The sequence below is a fragment of the Hylobates moloch genome, unplaced genomic scaffold (assembly GCF_009828535.3).
Source record: "Hylobates moloch isolate HMO894 unplaced genomic scaffold, HMol_V3 SCAFFOLD_21, whole genome shotgun sequence".
NCBI lineage: Eukaryota > Metazoa > Chordata > Mammalia > Primates > Hylobatidae > Hylobates > Hylobates moloch.
In genome coordinates, this window is record NW_026652296.1 from 9,378,420 (window position 1) to 9,393,818 (window position 15,399).

A 15,399-nucleotide genomic window follows, 5' to 3' on the forward strand; every position below is an offset into this window, starting at 1 on the left:
GTTTCTTATCAACTGGTGTTCTTTCCTTCTTTGAACAGATACCCACTGAGTATGTAAAGTGAGCTGGGCTTGGTGCTAGGAGCTGGGACATAGAAGTGAACCAAATGGATGGGGCCTCCCTGCTGGCAGAGCTTGCTCTGCAAGGGGAAGGCTGTTCATCAAATGTCAACCAGAAAATGATGAGAATTTCAGATGTGGGGGTGGAGACTAAGTGCTGAGTTCAATAAAGTGACGACGGAGACGGGCACAGTTTCAAACGGGGTGGCCAGGACCAGCCTCTTTGAGGAAGTGACTTTGTATTTGAGACCGGGAGGAAGAGAGCGAGGGGAAGGAATTCCAGGCAGAGGGAAGAGCAAGCACGCAGGGCAGAGCTGGGAGGCAACGTGGTTTGTGTGGAGGACAGAGAGAGGTCTGGTGTGGCTGAGAGTAATGACTGTGGCATCATGGAAAGGGAGCGTGGAGGGGACAGGCCTCGTGGGTTGAGAGCTATGGATTTTATTTTGGGAGGAAGGGGAAGCTACTGGCAAGTGGAAGGTTGAAGTTTTGGAGGGAGTGTGTTTGCCAGACTGACAAGTACGGAAATATTGTAATAATGCTAATGATCCCTTCCCCTTACTGGGCCCCGTGGAAGGCAGGGATGGTCATCTCTGCATCTTAGACATGAAAGCAGGCTGAGAAAAGGGAGGGATTTGTCTGAGGTTACAAAGCCAGAGGCACAGGCAATGGGTGGTTAGAGGCACATGTGTGTGAGAAGTGATTCTGAGTCCATGCATAAAGAGAATAGGGCATTTATCCTGGGCTGCTCCCCCTGCCTTTTTGCTCCCTCATCTGATGAGACTCCAGGAAACTGGCTTTTGCCCCAGACCCACTGATCTGACCTTCTCCTGGGCCCTCCATGTGGATTCCCTGCAGGAACCTCACATTCAACCAGCGCAAAAGTGAATTCCTGCTGCTGCCCCTACTGTCCCTCTGGCCCCGTGCTCGGCTCCCATCTGTTGCCTAAGGAACTTGGGGGTGTGGCTTTAGGTGAGTTACTGAATGTCTGTGACCTCAATTTCCCCATCTGCAAAATGGGGATATTAGCAGTGCTTGAGGTTTAAAGGAAATGATGTATGGGAAGTGAGTATAACCAGGTCAGCCACACAGCACTCCATAGAGAGCAGTTATCAGCTTCATCATCTTCCTTAGCCTCATCTTTATCTGTCCAGGGCTGCAGAAATGTCTTCATCTCTGCACTTGGGATGTGCCAACCCTCCTTTAACATCTTCTCACCAGTTTTTGGCCCCCACATAGCCTCCCCCAGATTTGAACGGGCTCTTTATTCCAGACAGATGTGAAACCCCTTCATCACAGCTTCCTGTTTGAGGGAGCAGCTCCTTCAGCCAGACAGAGTGAGAAGCCAGGAGCTGGCACTCTGGGAGTCCCAGGTGGGTGCTGTGCCCTACCCAGGCAGAGCGGGCAGGTCCTCTGAGTCCTGAGGGTCCTGGTCTGGTTCCTCTGTTTTCTCTCTGGACCATTTCAGAACCAAATCCCTCAACTATCTCTGGGATTTTTTTTATTTTGAGACAGAGTCTCTCTCTCTCTCTCTCAGACTGGAGTGCAGTGGTGTGATCTCGGTTCACTGCAACCTCTGCCTTCAGGGTTCAAGTGATTCTCCTGCCTCAGCCTCCAGAGTAGCTGGGATTACAGGAGTGTGCCACCATGTCCGGCTAATTTTTGTATTTTTAGTAGAGATGGGGGTCTTGCTATGTTGGCCAGGCTGGTCTTGAACTCCTGACCTCAAGTGATCCACCCACCTCAGCCTCCCAAAGTGCTGGGATTACAGGCACGAGTCACCACACCTGGCAGCTATCTCTGGGATTTTTAAACTCCTACTGCTTTCTTTTTCCCTGGACTTCCTATTATCTGAACATCATTATCTGTATTTGGTGCAGGATTGTTCCACACCAGGGTCAGTTTTTCCTCCTGTGAGATTGACAACATTGTCAAGAAAAAGGGAAAGGAGGAGGAGGAACGGAAGGAAGGGAGGCTGATAAAGTGTGGTGTTGGTGAGAGGGTGTGAAACATGTCCTCTCAGTCATTATTGGTGGGCATCTGCATGGGTAGAACCTCTTTTGAAGGGCAATTTGGTGAAATGAACCCAAATTTAGAATGCACACATCTTTTAATCCAGAATATCCCACTTCTAGAAATGTATCTTTAGAAGTGCTGGCCCAACTGTGAGCCAGGCTGGCTGTTGATTCCATGTCACTGGTCCCCAGCCCTGCACAGTGTTCTCTGGCATGGAGCTTGGTGACTTCAGGAGCTCTTGGTTTTCCTGGATCCCCAGAGACAGGTGGTGGCCAACTACTCAGGGACCACAATAAGCCTCATCTGTCTTCAAGAAGCCAGGTCCATCTGGATACCTGCTGCCTGTGGTGTGTGGGATGTTGACTTCAGCCTTGTCTGTAGTAGCAGGAGACTGGAAACAGGCTAAATGTCTGTTAATAAGATGCAGACACACAAGGAAATACTGAGCAAGAGTAGAAGGGAGACTTTCTCCTGATTGTGTTTTCTTTAGAATTTTTTTTTTTTTTTTGGGATACAGGGTCTCTGTCACTCAGGCTGGAGTGCCATGGTACGATCATGGCTCACTGCAGCCTCAAACTCCCAGGCCCAAGTGATCCTCCCACCTCAGCTCCCCAAGTTGCTGGGGATTACCAGCATGTGCCACCACACCTGGCTAATTATTTTTTGTAGAGATGGGGTCTCACTATGTTGCCCAGGCTGGTCTCAAAACTTCTGAGCTCAAGGAATCCAACTTCGGCCTCCCAAAGTGCTGGGATTACAGGCATTAGCAACCACGCCCAGCCCCTAGGAGAGAATTTTTAAAAAGAAACGGGCAGATTTCAGGTCTAGAAATGACCCCAGAGGCTGGAGTGAAAAATGAGGATTTAGAAACAGAAACCTTTCCGTTCCGGTTGGAGCTGTGTTTCCGGCTGTGTGTATGCATGATCAGCCTCGCCCACCCCTCAGCTGTGAGGGGAGGATGACTCGCGGCTGTGCAGAGGCTTTCTTGCCTCCAAACCTTTGCCCATGCCTTAACCACTGCCTGGAAATCCTGCTCTCCTGTGACTTTTTTTTCTTTCTTTCTTTATTTTATTATTATTTTTTAAATCAGAGTCTCGCTTTGTCGCCCAGGCTGGAATGCAGTGGCACAATCTCTGCTCACTGCAACCCCTGCCTCCGGGGTTCAATCGATTCTCCTGCCTCAGCCTCCCAAGTAGCTGGGATTACAGGTGTGCACCACCACACCTGGCTAATTTTTGTATTTTTGGTAGAGACAGCGTTTTGCCATGTTGGCCAGGCTGGTCTTGAACTGCTGACCTCAGGTGATCCGCCCATCTCAGCCTCCCAAAGTGCTGGGATTACAGGCCTGAGCCATCATGCCTGGCTCTCTGCTGTGACTTTTGAAATCTGGCCAGTGTTCCAAGGCTCTGACAATGTCTCTGCTCTGCACCTGGAGGGGTTCTCTCTTGCCTTGAAGTCCCGGAAATGAACATGGTCTCTTTCAGGTGTTTCCATTTATTTTTTTTTCTCCCTTGCTCAAGTTCGAGTCTCTGGGTAGTGAGGATAAATGCTGTGACTTGTCCGCACTGCTGACTGCCCCTGGGCTGGCTTTGCACATGGGAAACCCTTGACAACATTGGCTGATGTCCGCCCTTTGCTCAAAGACCTGGCTCAGCTTCCTGCATAAAAGGTGCTCACCCAGTATTTGTGGTATCGAATGAATAACCAGGCATGAAACTGAGAACTGAGACTGCCTGGGTTTAAAATGATTTAAAACTATTTGTCACAAAAGAACAATAATAATAATAGCAGCTCATGCTTAGATGTTTACTGTTTACCAGACATTCTTCTAAGACTTTGCTGCATTAGCTCATTTAACCCTCATGGCAGCCGCAGAGGCATTTTATAGATGAGGAAACTGTAGCCCAGGGAGGTTAAATCACTGGTCCAAGGTCCCATAGCAAGTGAGTACATTTGTACATGTTCTTTAGTTTTGTTTTTAAAATTTTTATTTAATATTTTTGGAGGGGACAGGGTCTTGCTCTGTCACCGAGGCTGGAGTGCACTGGTGCCATCATGGCTCACTGCAGCCTTGAACTCCTAGGCTCAAGCAATCCTCCCACTTCAGCCTCCTGGGTAGCTGGACTATAGGCGTGCGCCACCACTCCTGGCTGATTTTTCTTAATTTTGTAAAGACAGGGTTTCACTATGTTGCCCAGGCTGGTCTTGAACTCCTGGCCTGAAGCAGTCCTCCCAGCTCAGCCTCCCAAAGTGCTAGGATTACAGTATGAGCTGCCACACCCCGCCTCTTTAGGTTTTTCTGAAAAAAGATGCTCTATGTTTCTTTGGGAGTTCAGGAGTGCAAATAAAAACCTCTGGCATCTGCTAACAAGATTTGCCAGTGAATAAACCCTGAGGAGACAGACTGTGTCCTGGTCCTAGAATCAGGCTGTTATCTTCTCTCAGCGGGATGGCTTTGGAACCCAGGGCCCTCTTAGTGCCATGCAGTCCAGCCTCAGAGGGCACAGTGGATCGACAGAGGCAGATGCTTGGGGGACTCCACAGGCCAGGCTGGGGCATGACCTCAAAAATGTGCTGGCCACTGGGCCCGTGAGAAAATCGATTTCTCACCTCCAGCCAGCAGTGCTGCCCAGCACCGGGTCATCCTGCAGTTGTTGTGACAGCAAACTCGAGTGCCATGGAAAGGATTGTGAAACCCGGGAGCTGGCTGCCTGGAGAGCAGGACACTGCACTTGGCTCCATGTGCTGGCGGGGGGAGGGGGCAGAGGGGATGGGGGGCCGGGGTCAGCGGGGCGGGGGTGGGGTCGGCGGCCTCATCCTGCGCTTCTCCTCCTCCTGTGCTCCTTGTTGTTCTGTTGTGCTTGGCATCAGCTTGTTTTAGACACAGAAGCACTCCTTTTGCAGGAAGACCCACGAGATCGCACCCCCTTTGCATGCCAAGTGTCTGGCCCAGCTGGCATGCACCCCTGTTCTGAGGGCTGTGTTCCAACTCCCTACTCCTCCTGAAGATAGCATCCCCGTGGACCCAGCTGGCAGAGAGTATGAGGTGGCCGGGGACGCCCAGGAATTGGGCATGTGAGCCGGCCAGGGTTTCCCTCTCTAAACAGCAGCAGTGTTTGCATCCTGGCCTGGCCAGGGTGCTCCTGACTGGGCCAGCGGGGCCTCCCTCCTGCTGTGGTTACAGGCTGTTTCTGGGGGTGGAAAACAGAAACCAGCTCTGTGTTTTCCAGGCTGCCAGGGTTCTGAGAAATTCATGCCTCAGCCCAGGAACTGGAACTCCCTGCTCCTGCCCACCCCCTGGCCCGTTTGGAGAAGGGGGCAGCAGCTCTCAGCATGCTAGTTTCCTGTTCTGTTCCGATTAGGGAGAAGGTTCTGAGGATGGCCTTGTGACTCAGAATGCAGATGGCTTGGCTCCATCTAAGAGGGCCACCCCATTTGGTTGCAGCCCCCTTCCGCAGTCCAATCACCCCCAGCTGTGTGATGCCGGAGTGTGCCAGTCATGGGGGCTCACCCCAAAATGGGCTCTGGCCAGGCCTATCCTGGAAAGAATTCCCTAAATTCAAACTCCAGATCTTACAGCCCTTGGTTTCTTATTATCAGAGTTCTTAGCTGTTCAGGGTCTCCTCTGTAAGGCTGGAAGGGGAGCTGGAAGGAAAGCAGTCAAGTAAATTCCTGCTTGGTGGGTGTGATGATGGGGTTAGGGCCCCCTCCTGTGGGGGCCTTGAATTTCAAAGAGGGGCTCGCTCACCATAATGGGGCTCTTAATCGTCATGTTTTCTCACTGAGGTTGGGACCTCTGTTTTGGAAAGTTTGGCATCCTGGCCCAAATTTCTTGCACTTTGGTCAGTTCTACTCAACACATCTGCAGGGTGCCTACTGTGTGCCGGGCAGCAAACAAGTCAAAGAGCGTTGCTTCAGGCCGGGCGCCGTGGCTCACGCCTGGAATTTCGGTACTTTGGGAGGCCAAGGCAGGTGGATCACTTGAGGTCAGGAGTGCGAGACCAGGCTGGCCAACATGCTAAAACCTTGTCTCTACTAAAAATACAAAAATTAGCTGTGCATGGTGGCGCACGCCTGTAATCCCAGCTACTCAGGAGGCTGGGGCAGGAGAATTGCTTGAACCTGGGAGGCAGAAGCTGCAGTGAGCTGAGATTGTGCTATTGCACACGAGCCTGGGAGAAAGAGCAAGACTCCATCTCAAAAAAAAAAAAGTCAATTGCATTGCTTCAGGACCTTGCACTATGGTTTGTAGTGTGGCCAGGTGTAGTTATACTGTGTGTGTATATGGGTGTGTGTATGTGTGTGTGCATGGATAAAGAACACTGGGGCTAGTATGGGCAGGAGAAATAATTAGGTTTCATCAGGTCCTCCTTGAACTTCAGTGGTTAACTCAGGGTCACTTTAGGCCTGAAAAAAGGCTTCTGTCTTTACTATTGAATGAAATGTTACCAGCAAGGCAGGAATCCAGGGTAGGCCCTGGAACCAGAACTTCTGGATGTAAATCATTGCTCGGCCACGTGCTACCTGCGTAACTCTGATGGAGGCCCTTCGCCTCACTGAGCCTTGATTTACTGAACTGCAAAATGGGAGTAATCGTTATAACACTTACCTCGTGGGTCACTGTGAACATTGGGTGGGTTAGTACATGTAGATTGCTTAGAACAAGGCCTGGCACAGAGTAAATACCCAGTAGATACCAAATACCACCGTTGCCACCACTATCATTATCACCATCACCATTGTCATCTATCAACACCTGCTCTCAGCCAGGTAAATTGGTAGGGGCTGGGTGAATGAAGTGAGGTTCCTGCTCTGTGGTTCTTAGTCTAGTAAGGAAGAAAAAATGCCAGAAAGAAATAGATTTCAGCTGGTGACACATGCCATGAAGAAAGGAAACAGGGTGCTGGGGGAGAGAAGACTTTAGACAGGGTCATCAAGGAAGGCCTCTCTGAGAGGTGACATTCTCCTGCCCTAAGTGTGTTAGAATGCTCTCTAGATGTGCCAGGATGTGCAAAAATACCAGCTCTTGTATGGTGGGTGCAAAGGAGACCTGTCTCCTTTTGTCTTCCTTCTCTCCAAATAATCCCTTCCCCACCGCCTTCCTTCCCTCTCTTCCTCCCTCCTTCATTCCCTTCTTTCTTCTCTCTACCTCCCTGTCTTTCTCTCCCTCTCTTCCTTTCCTTTAAATAATAAATTGCTTTTACTAAATGCATATAAATACGTTTAAAATATATGTGACAACACAAACACATACTGTGTACTTACCCCTCCCCCTAAGCTTAAAGAACAATGGGATAGTCATTTCCTCTGAGCTCTTCTGTGCAGAAAATGTTTTCTGGCAAATCTTTCGGTTACATTTTTCTAAAAGATGACTTTAAAAAAACAAACAATTTTCCCCTGATATTGTTATCACACCTAAAAATGAAGAATTCTTTAATATTATCAAACTCAATGTTCAAATTCTCAATTGTCTCATAAATGTCCTAATATTTCGCTTTTTTTTTTTTTTTTTTTTGAGACAGAGTCTCACTCTGTCGCCCAAGCTGGAATGCCAGTGGCGTGATCTCGGCTCACTGCGAGCTCCGCCTCCCGGGTTCACGCCATTCTCCTGCCTCAGCCTCCTGGGTAGCTGGGACTACAGGCACCCGCCACCACGCCTGGCTAATTTTTTGTATTTTTAGTAGAGACGGGATTTCACTGTGTTAGCCAGGATGGTCTCGATCTCCTGACCTCGTGATCCACCCGCCTCGGCCTCCCAAAGTGCTGAGATTACAGGCGTGAGCCACCGCGCCCGGCCTGGGCTCTGGCTTTGTTGCATAAGTCAGCTTTTGTCTGTGTCTAGCCAATAACATGATGTCTTTTTTTAAAATTGACAATAATTGGCTGTATCTGTAGGGGTGTGATACACACTGTCTTTATTGCAACAGCTCTGTAGAAATGCTTCATTTCTGGCAGGTTTAGTCCCAGCTTGTTGTCCCTCAGAAGCATCTTGGCTGTTTGTGGCCTTTGCATTTTCCATGTCCACGTTGGAGCCAGCTTTTCGGGTGCCACAGAGTCACGTTGAATTTTAAATCTTCTTTATATTCTTGAATCTGTAGCTCAATGAGGGGAAAATGGACATTGTACAGTATTGATTTTTTTTTTTACTTTTATGAGACGGAGTCTCGCTCTGTCATGCAGGCTGGAGTGCAGTGGCATAATCTCAGCTCACTTCGACCTCCACCTCCTGGGTTCAAGTGATTCTCCTGTCCCAGCCTCCTGAGTAGTCCTCTACAGGTGCATGCCATCATGCCCAGCTAATTTTTTTTTTTTTTCCTGGAGACGGTCTTACGCTGTTGCCTGGGCTGGAGTGCAATGGTGTGATCTTGGCTCACTGCAACCTCCGCCTCCTGGGTTCATGGGATTCTCTTGCCTTAGCCTTCCGAGTAGCTGGGATTACAGGCACACACTACCACACCCGGCTAATTTTTGTATTTTTAGTAGAGATGGGATTTCACTGTGTTGGCCAGGCTGGTCTCGAACTCCTGACCTCAAGTGATCTGCCCGCCTCGGCTTCCCAAAGTGCTGGGATTACAGGCATGAGCCACCACACCTGGCCAGTATTGAATTTTTATAGTGTTTTTCAAAGCCTGCTAAAAGTCATCTTTCATACTAGAAATAAAGAGCCACTTCTCACGAGGCTCACTGTCCTTCCCAGCCACCGACCCTGCCACATGGGTGGGAAATGCTTGAGAAACTGGCTTTGGCCTCCCCTGGACACTCAGTGGCCTGAGCGGATGGATGCCGAGGGTTGGTCCACAGAGGACTTTAGCTGGAAGGCTGGCCCTCCTGTCTCTAAACGGCTCAGGTTTCCTGAGGATCTGCTGCTCTTAAAACCTGCTTCTTGCTACGGTCTTTTCATGGGCAATTTCTAGCCATGTCCCAGTTGGCGTATGAAATAAGCTCAGGATGGAGATATTTACAAACGGAGACACAATTTCTCCTTCTTTAAGTTGGACCGAGTGGAAAATGAAGGCTCAGGGTTCCAGACTCCACGGTTCTCGTCCTGATCCCATCTGCTCAGCAGTTGAATAAGCCTTCCAAATGCCAGGCACGCGGCTGGGTGCCCTAGGGGCTGTGGGCCTCTGCAGCTTTGGGATCAGGATTTCACTAGTTAGCAGGGGAGATGGGGTGCCAGGCAGGAGTGCAGCGTGAGCAAGAGCTCAGAGGCACTGTCTCCTCCTTCGTGACCACGAAGCATGATTCCCAGTTTCCTTGGAATCTGCTCTACAGAGCTGAGGACTACAGCACCCGATGTCCACAAGATGAAGTCAGCACTGGGTTGCCAATACCCGGAAGCCATAGTCGGTTAATTTATTTGTCCATTCTTTCGTTAAATCATTCATTCATCCAACAGCTGTTTATTGCTCACTGCTGGGGCTAACACAGTGAAGAGGCTCAAAGTCCTGGCCCTCTTACAGCTTGCAGTTTGAAAATATAAATGATAAAACTGGGGGTGCGAAGTGCTCTGTTGGAAGAGAAAGCAGGCTGGGGGACAGGGCGTGATGGGGTGTCACGGAGGCCTGCTTGCCTTTCCAGTAAGGGGAGCACCTCAGGGGAGGTGGCATTTGAGAAGAGGTCTTATCAAGAGAGCCCTGCAAACGTCTAAGGCAAGAGTAGCAGTCCAAGTAGAGAGAACAGCAGGTGTCTAAGGCAAAAGCAGGAGTCTAGGTAGAGAGAATAGCAGGTGCAAAGGCCCTAGTGCGTGAGCAGGCTTGATGTGAATAGCATATAGTAAGGAAGACTGTGGACTAGGGGAGAGTGAGGGAGAGAAGCAGATCGTCTTCAGTCTTAAAGGCCAAGTAGGATCCCTGGGTCCTGACAGTGGGTGGGCACTGGCAGGCGGCTAGGGAGAGTCGATCAAGATGGAATTCTGACGAGGCAGCCAGCAAGTGGTCATAACACCCAGGCTTCTGCTGTGGAAGCCACTGACTCCTGTCACCCTTGGGAGGTGACTTGAATTTCGCTTTCAGACAGGCCCCGCTATGGAGCTAAGATGTTACACCCTCTCTAGAGAAGATGGCTTATGTGAGCTGCAGATGCCTCCAGGCCCAAAGCCAGAATCAGACTGATACCACAGGAAGGCCTGGGCTCCGTGAGGTCTAGAAACCCCGGTTGCTGATGGGTCTGTGGGAATTGAGCCTACGTTTTCCTCTTCTGCTGGAGAACATTGCCAATGGAAGCAAGCCGGGGCGCTCCAGTCATTCCTCTCTGCAGCCCAGGCCTTGGCTTTAACTCCTATAATACACCAGCACCATTTCACCTTTTAGATGTGTACTGGGCTTGGCATAGTTAGTGGTCCCGAGGGGGCCAAGCCGCTCTTTGCTTCTTAAATCTCAATGTCTGCTCCCCGCCACAGGTTACCCAAAGCTAACAACGATGCCAACACTGTCACCCCCATTTTTCTTTGTATACCATGTGGGTGATTTCTACTACCCAACCCTCATAAAAGCTAGGGTCTCCCAAGGACCAGTGTTTGTGCTGAGCTGCATTCAGAGAAGCGTATTCTTGTTGCCAGGTGGTAAGTGAAAAGGAATTTCTATCTTCACGTAGCCTGAGCCACACTGCTCTCTACGTAATAGCTGCAGAACCTGGGTTTGTTACTCTCTCGGAGACTTGGTTTCTTCAACTGTGTAATGAGGGCAGTCAATACCTACTTCATGGGATGACCATGAGGATTAACAACATATATATATAGGCTGGATGTGGTGGCTCACACCTGTCATCCCAGCACTTTGGGAGGCCAAGGCCAGTGGATCACATGAGGTCAGGAGTTTGAGACCAGCTTGGCCAACATGTTGAAATCCTGTCTCTACTAAAAATACAAAATTTAGCTGGGCATGGTGGCGGATGCCTATAATCCCAGCTACTCAGGAGGCTGAGGCAGGAGAATCGCTTGAACCTGGGAGGCAGAGGTTGCTGCGCTCTGGGAGACAGTTGAAAGCCAGACCTGATTGGAAAAATTCTGGGCAAGTCCTATCAATTAGGAGGTGGTAGTTATTCTTTCACCCAATCATTCCTCCTTGAGATTTTTACTGAGCACCTACTATGTGCCGGGCTCTGTCCTAGGTGCTGGGGATACAGCAGTAGACGAGACAGATGAGGTCTGTGCCTTAATGAGGGTATTACCAACCAGTGAGGGGTTGGTGTTAAAATGTCACAGGTTTCAAGATACGGGGTTCTGTGATCTGATTCATGCTACTCCCTCCCAAAAAACCAGGGCCACAGCAGCCGTGCACAGCTGAAAGGCAGTGCCTATAAAAGCTTGCCTGCGAGGCTGTGACCTATCTGATGCCAAGCTTCTACGAACATGGCACATGCAAACAGACCTGCTGGTGAGGCACAGTGAGATGACACGTGTGAGGTCATGGCGACTGCACACCCGCAGTTCCTTAGGAACTCGAGGTGAATGTGATTGCCTGCCTCACATCTTCCTGAGTGGCGGCTCCAGTCCCAAAGAGCAGCCTCTGGTACTGCTCTGTTGGCCTCGCATTGCATATGGATCTGGGGTTTGAAAGGCATCATTGAAGTCTAGTGGTGGAGAGTGGGTTGGGGGAGGACAAAGGAGGATGCCTTACGGCCCCTGGAAGCTAATTTGGGGGGCATGTGCTGTCTGGTGTTGCTTGGCTGGCATCTGATGCATTTCTCTTCCAGGAGCTCAACTCAAAGCAGGTGGCTCCTCTTGCCATCTTGGGGCTTGGTGCCTTCCTGGCCACAAACTGATCTGCCAGTGACACCCTCTCCTCCCAGTGAGCCCCTTTTACTAGAAACCAGAGTCTCAGAATTACCATGTCTACTCATCCCAAGAGCTGGGGACAGTTTGGCACGTGGTGTGGCATCTTTCTCGTAAGCCCCAAGATCTTGCCCATAAAATGGCTGGTGGCGGGGTGCTTGTGAGTCTGCTGTCTGGGCTGGTTTCCGGAGGCCTCTGGTTTGCAGAGAGCGTCGGTGACTCACGTTGCTCTGCAGGTCGCCGGCCCAAAGCAGTCTGCGCACACTAGGGCGCAGTGAGGCCTGGGAGGGGCCCCTCTCAGCAGGATGTGAAAATGCATCTCTGAGAACAAGGCTGATCTTAGCCCCGCCCATTCTGAAAATGCAGAAATAGCTTCAAAGGTGAAAGTGCTTTGGTGGAAGAGGGGTGGACTGGCCGTCATCAGTTCAGTCTGTTAACAAGCGTCCTCTGTGTGACGGCTGAGACACACTGCTGCTGCTAATAGAAATAGCTGCTACTTTTGGTTATTTCTTAGCTTGGCATGGTGCCGTGTATATGCACTCCCATACAACAGATGAGAAAAACTGAGGCTCAAGGACTTAAAAGATTGGTTCTGATTCCCAAAACAAGTAATGTGGTGCAGAGTTCTTATGATGTGCCTTGCACGTTTGAAGAACTTTGCATGCATTGACTCAGATTCTCTCTAAAAACCTTAGAAGCTGGGAATAGTTTTTGCCCACCTTTAACAGAGGAGGCACAGAGAGGGTTAGGATTTGCCTCAAGTTCCATGAAAGGATGTGGCAGAGCTGGGATTTGGACCCCAGCCGTCTGTGTGTCCCTGTGACTCTGACCCCAGGGTGTGAGCCCCTCGCCAGGACAGCTGAGAAAGGGAGGAGCTGTTGGCTGCAAGAAACAGAGATTTGGGCCTGATCATGGGCGGACAAGCAGGATTCAGATGCAGAGAAAAAAGAGGGCCTCCTAGGCATCAGCCAAGCGACACAAAGGTGTGGTGGTGGGGATATCAGGGTCTGCTCCTTGTTCAACCCCTGCCACGGACCAGCCATGAGATGCTGGACCTAAAATAGAGGGATGTCTGCTTACCTGAACCTCGATGACTTCACTGGCCAGATGCCTACCTCGTGAGCGTAGACCAAGACTTTGGGGACTGTATCAGTCAGCTCGGGCTGCATAACAAAATATCATAGACTGGGTGGCCTAAACAACAGAAATTTATCTTCTCACAATTCTAGAGGCTAGCAATTCAAGACCAGGATTCTGGAGAATCCTGTCAAGATAGGTTCTGGAGAGGACCTGCTTAGGTCCTGGCTTGCAGACAGTCACCTTTTCTCCCATTGTGTTCTCCTGTGAGACAATGAGACTGACCTCTGGTGGCCTTTCTTCTTAGGCCACTAATTCCATCACCCCACCTTCATGACCTCACCAAGCCCTAATTATCTCCCAAAGGCCCCATCTCCAAACACCATCACAGAGGGAGTTAGGGCTTCAATATAGAAATTTGGCGGGTGTGGTGGGGGCATAACTCAGTGCGTAGCAGGGACTGTATAGGTGAAAGGTTTGATCAAGGGGTGAATCAGGAGTGAAGGTTCTGTCTGCGTGTGCCGGGAGCTACTGTCTTTTAGGAACACGTGGTGCAGTGTCACCCATGAATACAGTCCTTGCTGGTCACTCCAGGTGGCCTTTGAGTTGATAGCAGTATGTGCAAGGGCCACGCCTGTGGGTCTCACTTGGAGAAATTTAAGACAGAGCCTGGTCCCTACTCAGATCTTGAGAAATTTCTTTGCAGGCAGCCTAGTGGCTTCTCTTGCCTGTGAATCTGGAAAGTATGGAGGGAGTATGGTTGACATCTCTTATGGGAAATCCAAGACTTAAAATACAAAAGATAGATTCAGAGTTTTGTGGAAGAAACTGACATGTCCAGGGATGCCTGCTTCCAGGACGTGGGCTTTAGTTGGGCTTTGGGAGAATGTGGATGTGTTGCGGGGAGGGGGTGTCCCATGTTGGGGCTGTGCTGTGAGCTGGTCCTAGCATATGTGGGCAAACACAGAATGATCTGGAAGGTGAACTTATGGGAGGGTGAGTTGGAGACTGGGCTGGAAGATTCAATAAATATCCAGTGAATTCTTTCTAAGAATCAGGGGCCATGTTGGTATTTGAAGAAAGATCTTTATGAAGCCAGGCCAGGGGGTTTGCACCTTCTCCCAGAAGAGGAGGAAGTTTTGCATGATTCTGTGACATGAGCAAAGCAAGTTAGGGTGGAAATCTTCCTTACTGCTCCCACCTGCTAATCCACCTGGGAGTGTCTGACCTGCTCACAATTCCATCTCTCTTGGATAAGCAAAGAGACATATACTCAAATGTCTTAAAAGAAATGTTTGGTTAATTCCTCTAACCCCCAGAGGGAGTTTATGGTATATGTCTTCCCAAAAACTCAGGTATTTATTTTATTATCTCATTTGTGATCACAGACTGATTTGTGGGTTTGAATTACTGTTTGTTTCCTGTGTCTCAATTCAATATAGTAACAAGTGCTTTTCTTTTGCCTTTTTTTTTTTTTTTTTTTCCAAAGGCAGCAAGTTATTTTGCAGGGCTTGTGCTGTTGGCTGATGTTTCTTAGCAGAGGGTTGGGGCCGAGGTGGTGATGAACTGGCTGAAGGACAAGGAAGTAAACTGTGGTTTGTTTAGAATGCTTTCCTGCCTGTGGTTGCTACTTTAGAAGCCATGTGGTTGCTTGATAGGAGAGGTGCAGCTTAGTTGCTTGTAATCAGAAGAAATTCTGCTGAACTGGAGAATAGAAATGGGCAGTTCAGGTCTGAGTTTACACAGTTGGTTAGTCCTTCCTTATCGGGCAGCTTAGTTGAGAAAGTCACCGATTGTTTCTCCCTAGATGGTAAGTTGATGAGCAATCATTGCAGAAAAGCAGACAATGGAGACGATGGTAGCATGTTCTACACTGGCTAGGAGGGGACATCTGACTTGCATCGTAGAAACACAAAACTGGACGTCCCTTAGACCAGTGCCTGATTCCCATTGGCTCCACCACGGAGATGCACGCAGGGTTTCCCTTAAATTCCACCCCATTCAAACGTGCATGCCTGTGAGCTCAGAAGTCTGGGAAGCTAGTTGTATATTTGTCAAGGAGACAGATTCTTGGGTCTGTACTTTTGTCTGTAATGGCTATTTGTTGACCCCGTGTGTTTTCATGAAAATTATCACCATTGATTAAGCTCATCAGTGAACCACTTCTAATTTACATCCTAAATTATCATCTAGTCCATAGGACCAGTGGGATGACTCACCAGTTTATGCCTGGGGGGGTAACAATGCAAGGCCACTGTTTAGGTCTTAGGCTGTAACCTTGTATTAGGTTGGCGCAAAAGTAATTGTGGTTTTTGAGGTACCCCTGTGTCTTTGGGAGGATTTGTAGTTGACACTTAGGGACCGTGTAGTAAGTCTAAATACTGCCTTTTCTCTTGACGTCCTATCTCCATATTACGGACAACTGACCGGCACATTAACACAGATCAGTGGACTTACCTCCCATTTAAACATGTAGGGAA

The 15,399-nt window shown here is 49.5% G+C and overlaps 1 protein-coding gene across 2 annotated transcripts in view; it reads left to right on the top strand.

Annotated features, from left to right (window-relative positions):
• Positions 1 to 15,399, top strand: part of NFATC2 (nuclear factor of activated T cells 2) — a 157,152-nt gene that overhangs the window by 127,325 nt on the left and 14,428 nt on the right. The gene's annotated exons all lie outside the window — the stretch shown is intronic.